The sequence below is a fragment of the Nilaparvata lugens genome, chromosome 13 (genome assembly GCF_014356525.2).
Source record: "Nilaparvata lugens isolate BPH chromosome 13, ASM1435652v1, whole genome shotgun sequence".
Lineage (NCBI taxonomy): Eukaryota > Metazoa > Arthropoda > Insecta > Hemiptera > Delphacidae > Nilaparvata > Nilaparvata lugens.
Window position 1 is genome coordinate 7,669,548 of NC_052516.1, and position 15,253 is coordinate 7,684,800.

Consider the following 15,253-nt stretch of genomic DNA (forward strand, 5'->3'; position numbering starts at 1 on the left):
AATAATTATGAAAACCGATTTCTGGACTTAATCCAACCGTTCACAATGTTATTGAGCAAGAAGGAGAATATTAATTATAGCCTTGCAAATGATGAGAAAAAATCAGACTAGAAAGACGGGAGATAAGATGATAGAAAAAGGAGAAGAAGAAGAAGAGGAAGAAGGAGAAGAAGAAGAAGAAGAAGAAGAAGAAGAAGAAGAAGAAGAAGAAGAAGAAGAAGAGGAAGAAGAAGAAGAAGAAGGAAAAGAAGATGATGATTCAGAAGAAGACAAAAACGAAGAAGAACAGAAGAGAACAGGGAGAAGAATAAGGAGAAGAAGAAGGAGAAGAAGAAGAAGAAGAAGAAGAAGAAGAAGAAGAAGTAGATGGTGATTCAGAAGAGAAGAAGAAGCAGCAGCAGAAGAAGAAGAAGAAGAAGAAGAAGAAGAAGAACAACAACAACAACAACAACAACAACAATAAGAAAAATGACAGAGGAAGGAAAGAAATTATTAAAGAAGATTGATTGCTTGAAAAAAGTTTTATAGCTATTTTGAAAAGCAGAAATGATAGTTTATTATTGTCAGATTGTCTATGAACTTTTATTTCATTTTACTTTTCTTTCATCTCTGTTAGTTTGCAACTTGTTTAATCACGTTTCCTAGCGACTGCATTATAATGCTCAAGTCACGTGGATTCCCCCCCCCCCATACATCAATGTTGATAATAACTGTTATTTCCTTGACCATTCAAAACTAACACTACTTTAAGATATTGATAAACATTGTCTAATCACTCAACAAATATTGTGATTTATGATGGAATTTATCTGTATTCAAATATTATTATTTAATTAATTAATCTGATATTAGTGGAATCAAATATTACACATATATTGTTTATTTATCTTACCAAGGAATTTATCTGTAGTTTAAAAAAATATACATATACAGTGGGCCTATATTGTTCAATTCCATTCTTTATTCATTTATACAATAAGTACATTATCTAAATTTGGGAGAGGAAAAATAAGGTAACCTTGTGCTATCCCACTCCCAAATTTAGATAACACATAGTCCGAAATAGGTTAAGTCTTGTAGTTCTTCAATTTACAAAATTTTCAGTCTTCAAGTATTTTCACAAAGTAGATTTTCAAATTTAGATGCTTCAAAACTAAATATAGAAGAAATATTTCACTGTGATATTTATATAGCTTTCTTTAAATTAACATTAATTAATTAATCTTATATTGGAATCAATTATGATTTCCTATTGCTGTATTTCCATAAGGTCTATAGTTTCAATCAGGTACTTGTGGATGAGAATACTGCGTGATGTCTACTGTTCACAGAACTACTAGTACAGGAGAAGAAAGGGCTTATTACAAGTATTTTATTTCAGTTTACCAGAGATTGACAATGGTTTAACAACCGAGACCGGTCTTTCTAATTTTCAAAAAAATTTGTGGTTTTTGACAATATTTTAGTTTTTTCATTTAATATGAATAATTACCACAATATCAACTTCTCAACTACACAAAAAGTATGTATTTAGACTTTATTCAAGTATTCATTCTTCTTCAATACCCTCCTGTGACGTATATGATGTTAAGAATTCTTGACAAAAACAACGATCTTTCAATTTTTTCCACAATAATATACGAGCATTATTATAAAACAATGTTAGGAATACCAGTTAAATGAATAACCCCAACAAAGACACATAATAGCTGAACGTATATTGCAAGTGTTATTGTAACAAAAAGTACATTGTTACTAAAACTAAACAATAAAACAGGAAATTACAAAAGATCTGATCATTCATTGGATGAGATTGCGTTTAACTTTCAAATTTCAATTGAAATTCAACAACGTAAGTTAGTTTATCGAAAAGTTGTGTTCCAAGACACAATGCGCTATCAGATATTCGAGATGAATACTAAATAGGCCTACTTGTTCTACACCTGGTAAGATAGAGAAAAACTATTGAACCTATTTGAAATTCACGTACAATCTTTTAGAAACTATTTAAAATTCAGGCAATGTGTATAATTTTATTGACAAGGATATGTTTTTTGGCACAAAGCAATACAATAAATTACCATTGCCAGAGGTTTTCAATTATTTTTTCAAGGTACTCTATCAATGTTTACAGCTGAACAAAAGAACAAAGAAATTATTTTATGTAGCATTGATAATATTCAATGAAAGCTGTAGCAATCATTGTTTGAAACGATTGGATCAGATGGACATGGGAAGTGTTTGGAGTCTTCTGGGAGTCTAATCTATCTAGACTTCCTCATCATAGCATTGCACGACAAAATTTGTTTTCTATGGTTCGGAACCATCCTGAAATTGTGAACCAATTCATCCCTCTTAATGATCATATTCCATCATCAGTATCAGCATTATTATGATTATAATAATTATCATCATCATTATCATACTTATCCTATTATATTAAGCGAGCAATTTCTGTATTTTTATAGTTATGTTCAACGGATCTCGAAAACGGCTCTAACGTTTTACAAAAAATTTGGAACATAGAAGGTTTATGATATGAAAATTCGATTGCATCAGGTCTCATCCCTGGGAAAACTCGCTGAACGACATTAAAAGGATAATTATCCTTGGAAAAACAGCTGAGACTTTCGTCGTCTGTGGATAATAAAGAAGTGCGTCTGTGGAAAATCAAAATATCGCATCCCCGAAATTCATAAGCTGACGTATAGCCAGCTGTAAAATATAAACACGATCATTTTTACTTTCCTTGCCCTATTACCATAGGTAAGGAAAGTATTGCTTTCCGAAAAAAATTAAGGTACCCCAATTTCTAAATTTCTATACGTTTCAAGGTCCCCTGAGTCCAAAAAAGTGGTTTTTGGGTATTGGTCTGTATGTGTGTGTGTGTGTGTGTGTGTGAGTGTGTGTATGAGTGTATGTGCGTCTGTGTCACGATATCTCATCTCCCAATTAACGGAATGACTTGAAATTTTGAACTTAAGGTCCTTACAATATAAGGATCCGACACGAACAATTTCGATCAAATGCAATTCAAGATGGCGGCTAAAATGGAAAAATTATTGTCAAAAACAGGGTTTTTCGTGATTTTCTCGAAAACGGCTCCAACGATTTTGATTCAATTCAATTCAATTCAATTCTTTTTATTTGCCATCAATACAATTTACAAAAATTTATTCAAGAAATTCATAGAAATAAAAATAAAACATAGCTTACAATCAAAACAAAAATTATAAATTAAATATATTTAAATCAAAATCTATTCATTAAGGCAACAACCCAGCAAGGAAAATCCTGTCCGCTGGGCGTGAGCATCAGTTCAATATTATTATATCAAATATTATTTTATTATTATAAATAAAAATAAATATGGCAAAATTTTAGAATCACGTAAGTAAACAAAAAACAAGGTTGAAAAAAATGTATATTATAAAATATTATCGAGAGTAAAGAAAAATGTCTCAATTATCCATTTATTTATCTGTGCCCCATGTCTATCCTCAGTTAAAAATTGCATACCATTTGGGATTAAATTAATTTTGTGCTTAAATAATTTAATTGTCGACGTAATATTGTTAGGTTAGTGTGATTTATGTTGAATAAATTATGAAAATTTAACCTGAAATTATATGTGGCTAGATTATTCCTTATTGTAAATTTATCTTTATTTTTTCTTATGTAGTAGAGAATTTTTTTAATATATAGTTGGCGTATGGTCATTACCTTGAATAGATTCGTACCTAAAATAGTCATCGATAACCTCTATCAAATACCACGAGTCTCATATCTGTAAAAATTTCAGGAGCTCCGCCCCATCAATGCAGATAGATTCCCAATTATCAGGCTTCAGATACATTTGAAACAAAAAAAAAATCAAGTGGAGTAGATTGAGCATAAAAATCTCTACAATTAATGTTCAATAACATTTTCACCTAAAATTGAAAATAAACTTTAAATTCGAGAAAATGTGATTATTCAATTGCAAATTATTGTTGATTCTATTAAATCATTCACTATGAAGAGATAGCAGACCTCATGTGTGTCTCCAGCGTTATTGCCCTGTCACCAGCTGGCTCAAATCTTTGAATAGTAGACTTAAGATGCGCGGGAACACTAGCGTCAGGTGATCAATTTTTATAACGGCAAGGAAAGTTGTGTGAGTGCGCCACACCAGATTTTTAGAATTGAGAATAGATATTTCAGTTAATTTGAAAATTAGAACCAAACGAAACCTTGTATTATTTTATCAGTAGTCAAATTTTTTGCAGACAATTGGGTCATTCATTCAAATCCCATCTTACTACGTTTTACAATATTATTACTTGGCGGATCATCACGTTCCATATTAATTCACAAGGCCTTGAATTTACTATACTTAGGTCATTGTCACGGAACGTAGATAAGGCAGGCTAGTACCAAGGCGTGATAGTAACTCTGTTGAGTAAACTGGATTTGAGCAAATTCAGGTCTATTTTATTTCAAATTCAAGTATATTTTATTTCAAATTTAGGTCTATTTTATTTCAAATTCAAGTATATTTTATTTCAAATTCAAGTCTAATATTTTGAAATAGAACAACAGCTGTTGTAGCCATGGTGAAAGTGATATTTCGAGCTCAAAATTTAAGTGATTTTATTCTATTTTTTGTGAATATTTGAAGTTTGGTTTTTGTTAGGAAGTTTCATTATCAATCTATCTAAATTTGAAATTCTTTGTTTTATTCTGATTCATAGTTTCAGATTGAAGATTTGGTGTTGAAATTGAAGTGAACATAACCTACATAATATTTGGACGATTTGTGACAAAATCAGGAAATTGAAGAAGTTTTGGGCAATAGCCTGTTTTTTTCTTTTCCGACTATTATATTGTTGGCTCTATCTAATAAATAAATAAATAAATAAATATTGTTGACAATGAGAGAGAATTGCCTACTCAAAGAATTCAAGTGCTACTATGTTGGTATAGTGAGGTCCACGTTATAATGGCAGTGGAGGAAGATGGGAGAAAAGCGTTGCCGATTCTCTGCCTTGACACTGCCTTCTATAGAGGATATTGATACCTGCATTGCTGATAATAATAATCAATTATATTTTATTTGGCAAGAAACTACATATTTCAATGATTTAATAATGAACTTTCATGTTTGAAATTGAATATTTTGATAACTAATTATAGTTGCCGATTCTCTGCCTTGGCACTGCCTTCTATAGAGGATACCTGGCATTTCTGATGTGATGATAATAATAATAAATTATATTTTATTTGCCAAGAAACTACATATTTCAATGATTTAATAATAAATTGTCATGTTTGAAATTGAATATTTTGATAACTAATTATCCTTGCCGATTCTCTGCCTTGACACTGCCTTCTATAGAGGATACCTGCATTTCTGATGTGATAATAATAAATTATATTTCATTTACCAAGAAACTACCTATTTCAATGATTTATTTATTCAATCATTCAGAATTATACAACTTACAGAGAAGTACCACAGGCATGATTTAATAATAAATTTTCATGTTTCAAATTGAATAATTTTGATAACTAATTATCGTTGCCGATTCTCTGCCTTGGGACTGCTTTCTATAGAGGATACCAGCATTTCTGATGCGATAATAATAATCAATTATATGTTATTTGCCAAGAAACTACATATTTCCATGATTTAATAATAAATTTTCATGTTCGAGATTGAATATTTTGATAACTAATAATTATAATTCACATTGTAGAAAACCCAACAGGCAACGTTGCAGAGATAGCAAAGGATAGCGCTATCTACTATGTCGAATGTTAGACAAGGATAGCAACACCAATGTTAATCAAACACTGCCATTATAACGTGAACCTCGCTATAATGAGATCCACGTCACCCTGTCAGCATTAGTAGAATTTGGAAGCAATGATGTAATTTACACGAAAATCTGACAGTTTTAAGTGAATCTGATGAATTGTAGGATGATTAAAATTTGAGTGTATTTCATAATATTTGGCTACACGGGAATTGCATATCCTAAGGGTCCAATTGTCATTATATTATTATGTGTATATAGATATTAAACTTGTCTATTTTTGCAAATAAATGTGTTATTATTATATAATATAGTAGGCAGTGACTATTATGGAATGTCTTGAAGAATGCACAGTACTACACTACAAATCCTAATTATTATTATCAATAATATTATTAATGAGGATATATATGTGGAATGAATACTAATTAGTTTCTAAATTTCTATAGAAATTATTCTTGTGAAAGTTGGACTATTATCAAGCATAAAGGTGGATTCGCAGACAACAGTGTCAGTGAAAATATAATTTACACGAGTTCTAATCAGACTATTTTCACTCAGCCCGGCTGAGTGAGTATGAATAATAACATCAGAACTTATGGAAATTAAATCTTCACTATCGTGTGAAACCAGCTTAATGACTAATTAATATAATACTAGTAGTTCTGTGAACAGTAGACCTCACGCAGTATTCTCATCCACAAGTACCTGATTGAAACTATAGACCTTATGGAAATACAGCAATAGACTGGCTTCTCCACACATCTGTGTAATCACTTGTCAGCAGATTTATGATGAATAATTCTATAGTCTGATTATTACTCTAATATTGGCGTATGAAGGAGGCCCCTTTTTCCTTTTATATTATCCTTGAAATGCAAAATTTCAAAAAGCCTTGTATATACGTCGACGCGCAACTAAAAGAGGAACATACCTGTCAAATTTCATGAAAATCTATTACCGCGTTTCGCTGTAAATGCGCAACATATAAACATTAAGAGAAATGCCAAACAGTCGAATTGAATCTTAGACCTCACTTCGCTCGGTCAATTAATATCGAGTGACCTGGCTGGCTCAGGTCTGGTATCAAGAGTTTTCAGGTCGCAACTGATCAAATTCAGGGCATCTGACATGACCTAACGACTGCTTTTTAGGCAGCCGGGACCGACGGTTAACGTGTCCATCCGAAACAACTAATTTTATCTATGCATGCTTTCAATATAATAATACTACTAATGAATAAAATTAATTGATACTGTCAAAACCACTAATTTATTGAAATAATTTGAGATACTAGCTTCGTTTGTTACACCATTATCAATCTCTAGTTAACTGAAAGCTCAAACATTTAGCAGAAGAATATGATATATAGGTAAAGGTATAGGTCGTTATTGATTGATACAATAAGTACATCATCAAAAATCATAGGGAGAGAAAAAATAAGGTAGCCTAACCTTGTGCAATTCCTCTCCCAAATTTAGATAATGATACACATAGCCCGAAATAGGTTAAGTCTTGTAGTTGTTCACTTCATTGATTATTTTCAAAAAGTAGACTAGATTTTGAAATTGAGATGCTTCAAAACCAAACATAGAAGAAATATTTCACATTATTATCACAAAAATATGAAATATTCACATATTTTGATTGGTTATTAGCTGTAGACGAATGAAGGTTGAGCTCCACTGTCATTGGTCGAGACTAGACACACCCTAGTATTCCAAATAGGGGAAGACGGTTTTTTGGATACCAAATTATGGGAATTACAAAATTATATAGGAATTATATAGGAATCAAGTGATTACATAACCTTAACTTTTGGACAACATTAACATTTTATCAAAATTTTTGGAGAGAAATAGTACAGGCTCAGCCTAGTTTTTCCTCCAATGTCATAATTGTATTATGATTATAGTATTTTATACAATAAATGAATAAATTACAGCACTAGACTAATAGGAACAAATAATATTGTTGTAGTATCTATGTATAGGCCAAATACTGATAATACCAAAAGCTGCTTTCGTATTTTCTTGGATGTTTTGGCTTGTGCTCTGGAGCATTTGATTAAATACAATGCCAATATAGTCTTGTGTGGTGACTTCAACATTAATTTTCAGAAAAGATGCTCAAATGTGATCGACCTGGAAAATTGTCTTTTATCGTTTGGTCTACAAGCATGTTACAGTGATACAACCAGACCGGGTAATAGAGATAAGGGTAGTTGCATTGATAATATTTTCACCAATGTGAAATCAAATTCGTTCTCTTGTGATGTAGTGAAAACGTGGGTCTCTGATCATTGGGCTCTTCATCTTGTATTGCAACAATTTGATTCCGTAAAGACCAAGGGTAAACAATCTCGGATAAAGGTTAAACGGTCTGTGCGTAGTATGAAGGAAGAGAACATTATTGAGTATAAAAATCTTCTGCGTCACACTGACTGGTATCGAATTTACTTTGATCAATCTATAGAGTCCAAAGTGAATTGTTTTCTCAATACTGTTGAGTCTGTGGTGAACGAAGCCTTTCCTCTCAGAAGTGTCACAGTTAAGCCCACTTTACCTAAAAAGAATAAAATTTATAGTCCAGAACTTAGCTACATAAAGGAGCTGTGCGACTGCCTCTATGATACATACTTGAGCACTGGTATACTTTCTGTTAAAGAATTGTTTAAGAAATATAAGAAAAGGTTCAGAACATTACTCAGGGAAATTAGACGAGAAAAAAATGACGAATTTATCATATCATCTAGCAATAAGGGCAAAGCAATATGGACTATCATAAAGAATGAATGTGGCAGTAAACGACGGTTTGAGGGTACTGTTAGTGATTTAAATTCAAACCAGTTTAACAGATTTTTTATTGACAAGATTGATGAAATTGTAAATAGTGTAGCTAAAAAGGTGTGTAAACAGAGCTCAGCAGAATATCTAAACAGTTGTAACTCCAGACCTTCTTGTAAATTCAGTTTCAGACTAGTCAGTAAGATTGAGGTCGAGAATGTCATAAGAAACATGAAATCCAGCAAATGTGCTGATATCTATGGTATGAACACATTAATTTTCAAATTAGGATTAGATTATCTAAGTGAAGTGTTAACCCACATTATTAATAGTTGTATATTAAACTCTGTGTTTCCTGATGCATTGAAGTTGGTAAAGGTAGTTCCAATATTCAAGAAAGGTAGCAAATCTGATTGCAATAGTTTCAGACCTATCTCTTTGGTTCCAATTATATCTAAAGTTTTTGAAAAGTTGTTAAATATTCAGATGGTTCAGTATTTTGAGGTGAATAATCTGTTCAGTGACAGTCAGTATGGCTATAGGTTGGGAATGGGAACTGTGAAAGCGACGATCTCCCTATATGATCAGCTATTGGAATCATTAGAAAATAAAAATCAGACTGATGTAAGACTATTCGACCTTTCGAGAGCTTTCGACACAGTTTGTCATGAAGTTCTTCTGAAAAAAATAGAATTTTATGGTTTTGAAGAATCTGCTAGCAAGCTTATTCAGTCTTATCTGAGAGATAGGTTTCAGAAAGTGGTTTTTAATGGTGTTGAGTCTAATTACTTGCCGGTTCGTTATGGGGTACCTCAAGGTTCAATATTGGGCCCAATTTTGTTCATTATATATGTGAATGACATGCCTAGTGTAATTGGACCCTCAGCCAAAGGATATTTGTTTGCTGATGACCTGGCAGTTTGTGTAAGTACAAAATCTACCTTGGCAATCAATAGAATCAGGTCCATAGAGAATATTACACTGATGATCGAGGATTGGTGTAACGCGAATTTACTGTGTTTAAACTTAGATAAAATTAAGAGTCTTAATGTGTCTTATGGCAACAATGATGATTTGAATGGTCTGAGAATGGTTAATTTTCTTGGTTTTAATGTTGACTCTAGGCTGAATTGGAAAGACCATATTGATAAAGTGGCGGGTAAGCTGTGTAAGGGATTGTTTATGTTAAGAAAATTGAGAACAGGAGTAAGTCTATCAGTGTTGCGAATAGTATATTTTTCTCATATACACAGTTATTTATCTTATGGAACAATATTGTGGGCTTCCCAAAAATATAGTATTAGATTATTTAGACTGCAGAAAAAAGCTGTGAGAATAATATGTGGTCTTCCTTCAAGAGGACACTGTAGGGATAGCTTCAAATTGATTGAAATTATGACACTTCCTGCTGTGTTTGTTTATCAATGTCTCAATCATGTTAAGGTAAATTATAACTCCTATGTTCAGCAAGGTATGTGTCACAACTATAATACTAGAGGTAGGAATAAACTAGTCTTGAGGTTTTGCCACTATGCAAATACTCAGAAAACTTTCTATTACGTTTCTCTGAAACTTTTCAATGCCTTGCCTGAGAATATAAAAAAATTACCATTAAAATTATTCACCAATAGAGTTAAACGATTTCTGTTGACGAATCCAATTTATGAAATAGAAGAGTTCTATGACGTAGTTGACAATATGCTTGATTAGCAACTAGGTACTCTCATGGGTGAACTAGTCATATGATTATGTGTTATAAGTGTGTTTTACTTATATTGTTATGAAAATAATTATGTTTTTGACAGTGTAGAAATATAATTAACTGATGCAGAGAATCGGTATCGCTATTCTCCTATCTTTATCCACTGCCATTATAAAGTGGAACTCACTATAGTAAAGACTCTTCACTCTATCGTCTATCAGTACGGCACCTACTTGAAAAATCTTACAATACATTCTGTTTTAGAATTTCCTTTCATAATGTAACATATGTATGTAGTCCAAAACAAACAAATAATAAATCAAACTACAACAATAGTAGAGACTCATTTATGTGGTGATTACTGCAATACAGCTCCCTTTTTTTATGTATGTTACAGAAAAAAATCAATAAAAATTTTACTGGAAATTGTCCAAATACGTCACAACTCTGGCGTCATTACAGCTGAAATTTGGTTGAAAACAATATTTATTTGGACCTTTTGAACCAAAACACCAATTTGCACTGTGATTTAAAATTTTGAGCACAATTTATTCTCTCCTAATCATCAATGAAATTTTGTGCTTGTGTGAATAGATGGAATAAACAATTAACTTTCCGTGAGGTTGAGAACATGTCGATAAGTGAAAACTGAACAATAGAATCATAGTTTATCTTGGAACATGAGATGAAAGGACTTTCAACAAATTTGTGATACTGAAATCTTCAATTATTGAGAATTCAACGGTTCATTGTATCTTGGACCTTCCTCGGGAGACAGTGAACATTGAATGGGAACGACTTAATATCGTGAAAACCACAAATTTATTAAAACAATTTTAGATACTAGTTTCGGTTTTTACAACATTATCAATCTCCCGTAAACTTGGAGCAGCGTTGAGTGGCAGAATGCATACTATTGTTGAAGTCCTACGATTGGCCATCTAGTTTCAGCCAATGACAGTAGAGATCAATTTTCATTGGTCAACAGATAATATGAGTGAAGCCCTAAGATTGGCCATTAGCTGTAGACCAATGGGAGTTGATCTCTGTCATTGGCCGAGGCTAGACTTCACACATACTATATATTCTCCTGCTCAATGTTTATGCTTTCAGTTTACAAGAGATTAATAATGGTGAAACTTCTGAAACTAGTAGCTCAAATATTGTTTAAAAAAAAATTAGTGGTATGATAATATATGAAAACGGTTTCATTCAATATGGATATCTATCACAACATCACCTTCAAAAAACACAGAAAGATAGAGAGTTTGCTGATACTAGACAAAACAACGATTTTGGGATAAGTAACTCAAATATAGTTGAAATAAATGAGTGGTTTAGACAATATATAAAATCGGTTTCATTCAATATGGATATTTACCACAACATTACCTTCAAAAAAAAGGTAGAGAGATTACTGATACTGGACACAGGACAAAACCACAATTTGGGGATAAAAAATCTACAAAAAATCAAAAAGTGGCAAGTATGGAAGAAATAACGTACAAGAACGAGAAGAAGAGGAAGAAGGAGAAAAAACAATATCAAATACAGGACGTAATGTATTTGAAATTACACAATTATTAGAAGACAACGTGAGAGAAGGAATGATTTCAAAAGTATGACAAAGGTTAAAACATAGACAGAGAAGGAGAACTAGAAACTTTCAATATCAGAGAAAACTGAATTTGTGATCGTGTGTCTGTGAGAGAAAAGAAAAAAAAGAGAGAGAGAACGATATAGCACGAGAAGGAAAAAGTAGCCCACAAGTTGAATAAGCAGAAAACCCGAAAAAACTGGAATTTCCAAACGACAGATCTATCGATCTATGAAACTTTAGATCTATTGATTGCTTTTCTAGGCGGTGAAATTAGAAAAAGAGCGAAAAAAGACAAAGGATAAAAAGAGAGAGAAGTAAAAAAGTGAAAGTTTGCTGTCGCGTCTACTTGAATAGAAATAGTGACTCCACCTAGTATGTCTCCTTTCTATGCATGACTAGCCTCAAATCCTATAGTCAAGGTAGACAATGTATAGAATACTTAATGCTGTCTAATACAATAGGAGTCAAGGATTTAAAATTTTCTCAACTAGGATTGAAGTAGAGTTTAAAAGAGATCGACGAATTTTTTAGATTGAATTTTGTAATATAATTTTTTCACAAATGAATGTTTTCAATTTAGCTTGGGCGTGGTAATAAGTTTTTGAGACAATTTTTAAGAAGTATTAGCCTAGTTGGAAGACAATTAAATAATTCAGAATCCATCGAGTTTGACTAACTATCACGCTATCCCTAGATTATCATTTCAATAAGCTTGTATATTTCCCTCAAACAGTATTTCCTACAAGAATAATGCATTAAAATAATTTCTTCTATAGTTTATATTTCTCCTAAAGTATAAGAGTTCAATATTTCTCCTATTATGACATCCCTTGGATATAGTTTATCAATATCTAATCTATGTGGAGAGAAGAGAATTTACATCTATTTTATTAGCCTACTTCTTTTCTATCACTTCTCTTTTATTTTCATAGCATTTTCTTCATTCGCCCATTGGATTTGGACGAGTTTTAAGGCACTGATCCTCTCTTTAGCTTATAGGAATAACTTGAGAAAATCAAAATAATTAATACCAACTCCCGGTTGCATTAACGTCTACTACATTTAACGGTGATTAAATAATGCTACGAGAACCAATGAGAGAAACATAATGACGCCTTTAATCAGCGGTTAAGTCCAATGACGTCTTCTATCAGCAGTTAACCACGGTTAAATTTAATAGATATTCTTGTAGCCAGGCTAAATACTTTTGAATACTAATGTCAAGAGAAACGAATGACGCCTTTAATCAACGGTTAAATTCAATGACGTCTTCTATCAGCAGTTAACCACGGTTAAATTCAATAGATATTTTGTAGCCAGGCTAAATACTTTTGAATACTAATGTCAAGAGAAACGATTGACGCCTTTAATCAGCGGTTAAATTCAATGAGGTCTTCTATCAGCAGTTCACCACGGTTAAATTCAATAGATATTTTTGTAGCCAGGCTAAATACTTTTGAATACTAATGTCAAGAGAAACGAATGACGCCTTTAATCAGCGGTCAAGTCCAATGACGTCTTCTATCAGCAGTTAACCACGGTTAAATTTAATAGATATTCATGAAACCAAGCCTTATAATTCTGGATACTAATCTACAGTTTCATGATATTTAAGGCACAGTACCTTGAATATAGTTCTAGACTCAGTATCAAGGTAGATCTAGGGTCTTGAATCGAATCCCAATAAAAAAAAATATGTGAAATGTGAATACTGTACTGTTGACCTGTTGTACAAGTGTATAGATTATGATTCAATTTTTATAACTCCCGAATTGGGTTTGATTTATATTGTTCAACACAAGATAGGCAATACAATGTATAGAGTTAGAAACTTATGAAAATTAAAGTATAGTCAAGTGCTAACATATAAATAGGGAATTGAATGTTGGCGTATCTCTAATACTCTCGAATGAGTATTAATTATAATTGGTGTTTAGAATATTATATTGGTTTAAAACCTAAAATATAAGAAATACAAAGTATAATTCAAATTCGAAACTTATGAAAATTATAGTATAGTCAAGTGCTAACATATAAATAGGGAATTGAATGTTAACGTTTCTCTAATAATTATTGATAATAATTATTGGTGTTTAGAATATTATACTGTAACCGAATTGGTATAACACCTAAAATATAAGAACTACAAAGTATAATTCAAATTCGGAACTTGAAATGAAAATGAAATTAGAGCATAGTTGCTCTTATATAAACTAAGGATTGAATTTCCACGTTTTTTCAATCAATCTCTATTACACTATTTGATTGCCAATTTAAGCTCAATAAATATTAAAACTAAATACAACTATTTGAGTACCAAACCACTCAACACACTAAAATTACTTCAAACTAGAACACAAAACAAAAATCTCAAAAAAATACCCGTTAGCTCGTTGCAGATACGGCCGTCACACAAATTCACAAAACTTTCTCCAACTAACAAATAATTGTGCACGCAAAAAAATCTCGCACTAGTGTTGCTTTTTCTCGAAATACACGCTAAAACTTGTGTGAAAATCTCGTAATTAAACGTGCGTTGCGAAAATTTAGAGCAAGATCTATTTACGGAGAGCTGCACTCTCGAGAACTGTGACTCGACCGGTGCTTGCTAGACAACTAACTGACTGCAGTTCTGCAACACAGTCAGTCACTGACCAGTTCAGTTAGAAGGGAGTCAGTCGTACGGTGCTTGTGGTCCATACCTCTCCCTCCACCACTACAGACTCTCCATTCATGTAGTTTCTCTCTCGATTGCTCTCCTACCCTCTCAGTCACTCCTCAACCTTCCCTCTCCAATTCCCTCCACAGTCTCTATGTTACTAATTTTGATGTCTTAAATTTTCAGCCTTCTCTCTCTCATCGATTGTGGTTTCTCTCTCCAATATTCATTTCACTCTCTCTGTCGATCGGTTTGTTTCACCCACATATCTCTCATTGATGTAATTTCTCTCTCCAATTCACTTTGCTATCTCTGTCGCTGAATTTGTTTTCTTAAATTTTCACCCTTCTTTCTTATTTATATAGTTTCTCTCTCCACTCGTTCTCTCTCGCTCTCTCTCTCTCTCTCTCTCTCTCTCTCTCTCTCTCTCTCTCTCTCTCTCTCTCTCTCTCTCTCTCTCTCTCTGAATTTTGGTAGAGAGTTAGTGGGAAGGATATTTTTAATATTCTTTCCGAAGAATGGACATTGATATGTCCAAAGCTCCGCCAATTTATGTAGATGCATAACAATATAATTATCTATAGTTATTATATTACAAATTGCTTTTTCATATCATACAGTATACAGTTCAATGATTATTTTCTTAGTCTATATTATGTAAATTCATCTATAATTTTGCTGTATTGTAAGCTATTGTATATAAGTGTA

General features: G+C 32.3%; 1 protein-coding gene across 12 annotated transcripts in view; it reads right to left on the reverse strand.

The window, feature by feature from the left end:
• The window catches only part of LOC111053310 (TLD domain-containing protein 2), a 381,057-nt gene that overhangs the window by 61,957 nt on the left and 303,847 nt on the right, over positions 1-15,253 (reverse strand). The window contains exon 1 of one of the 12 annotated variants that reach the window (XM_039439715.1): positions 14,269-14,586. The exons of 10 other annotated variants lie outside the window; for them this stretch is intronic. The gene's annotated coding sequence lies outside the window, so the exon portion shown is untranslated. Of the gene's footprint in view, positions 1-14,268; positions 14,587-15,253 lie in introns of those variants that run through there. One more of the 12 variants, XM_039439716.1, reaches the window with a different exon arrangement.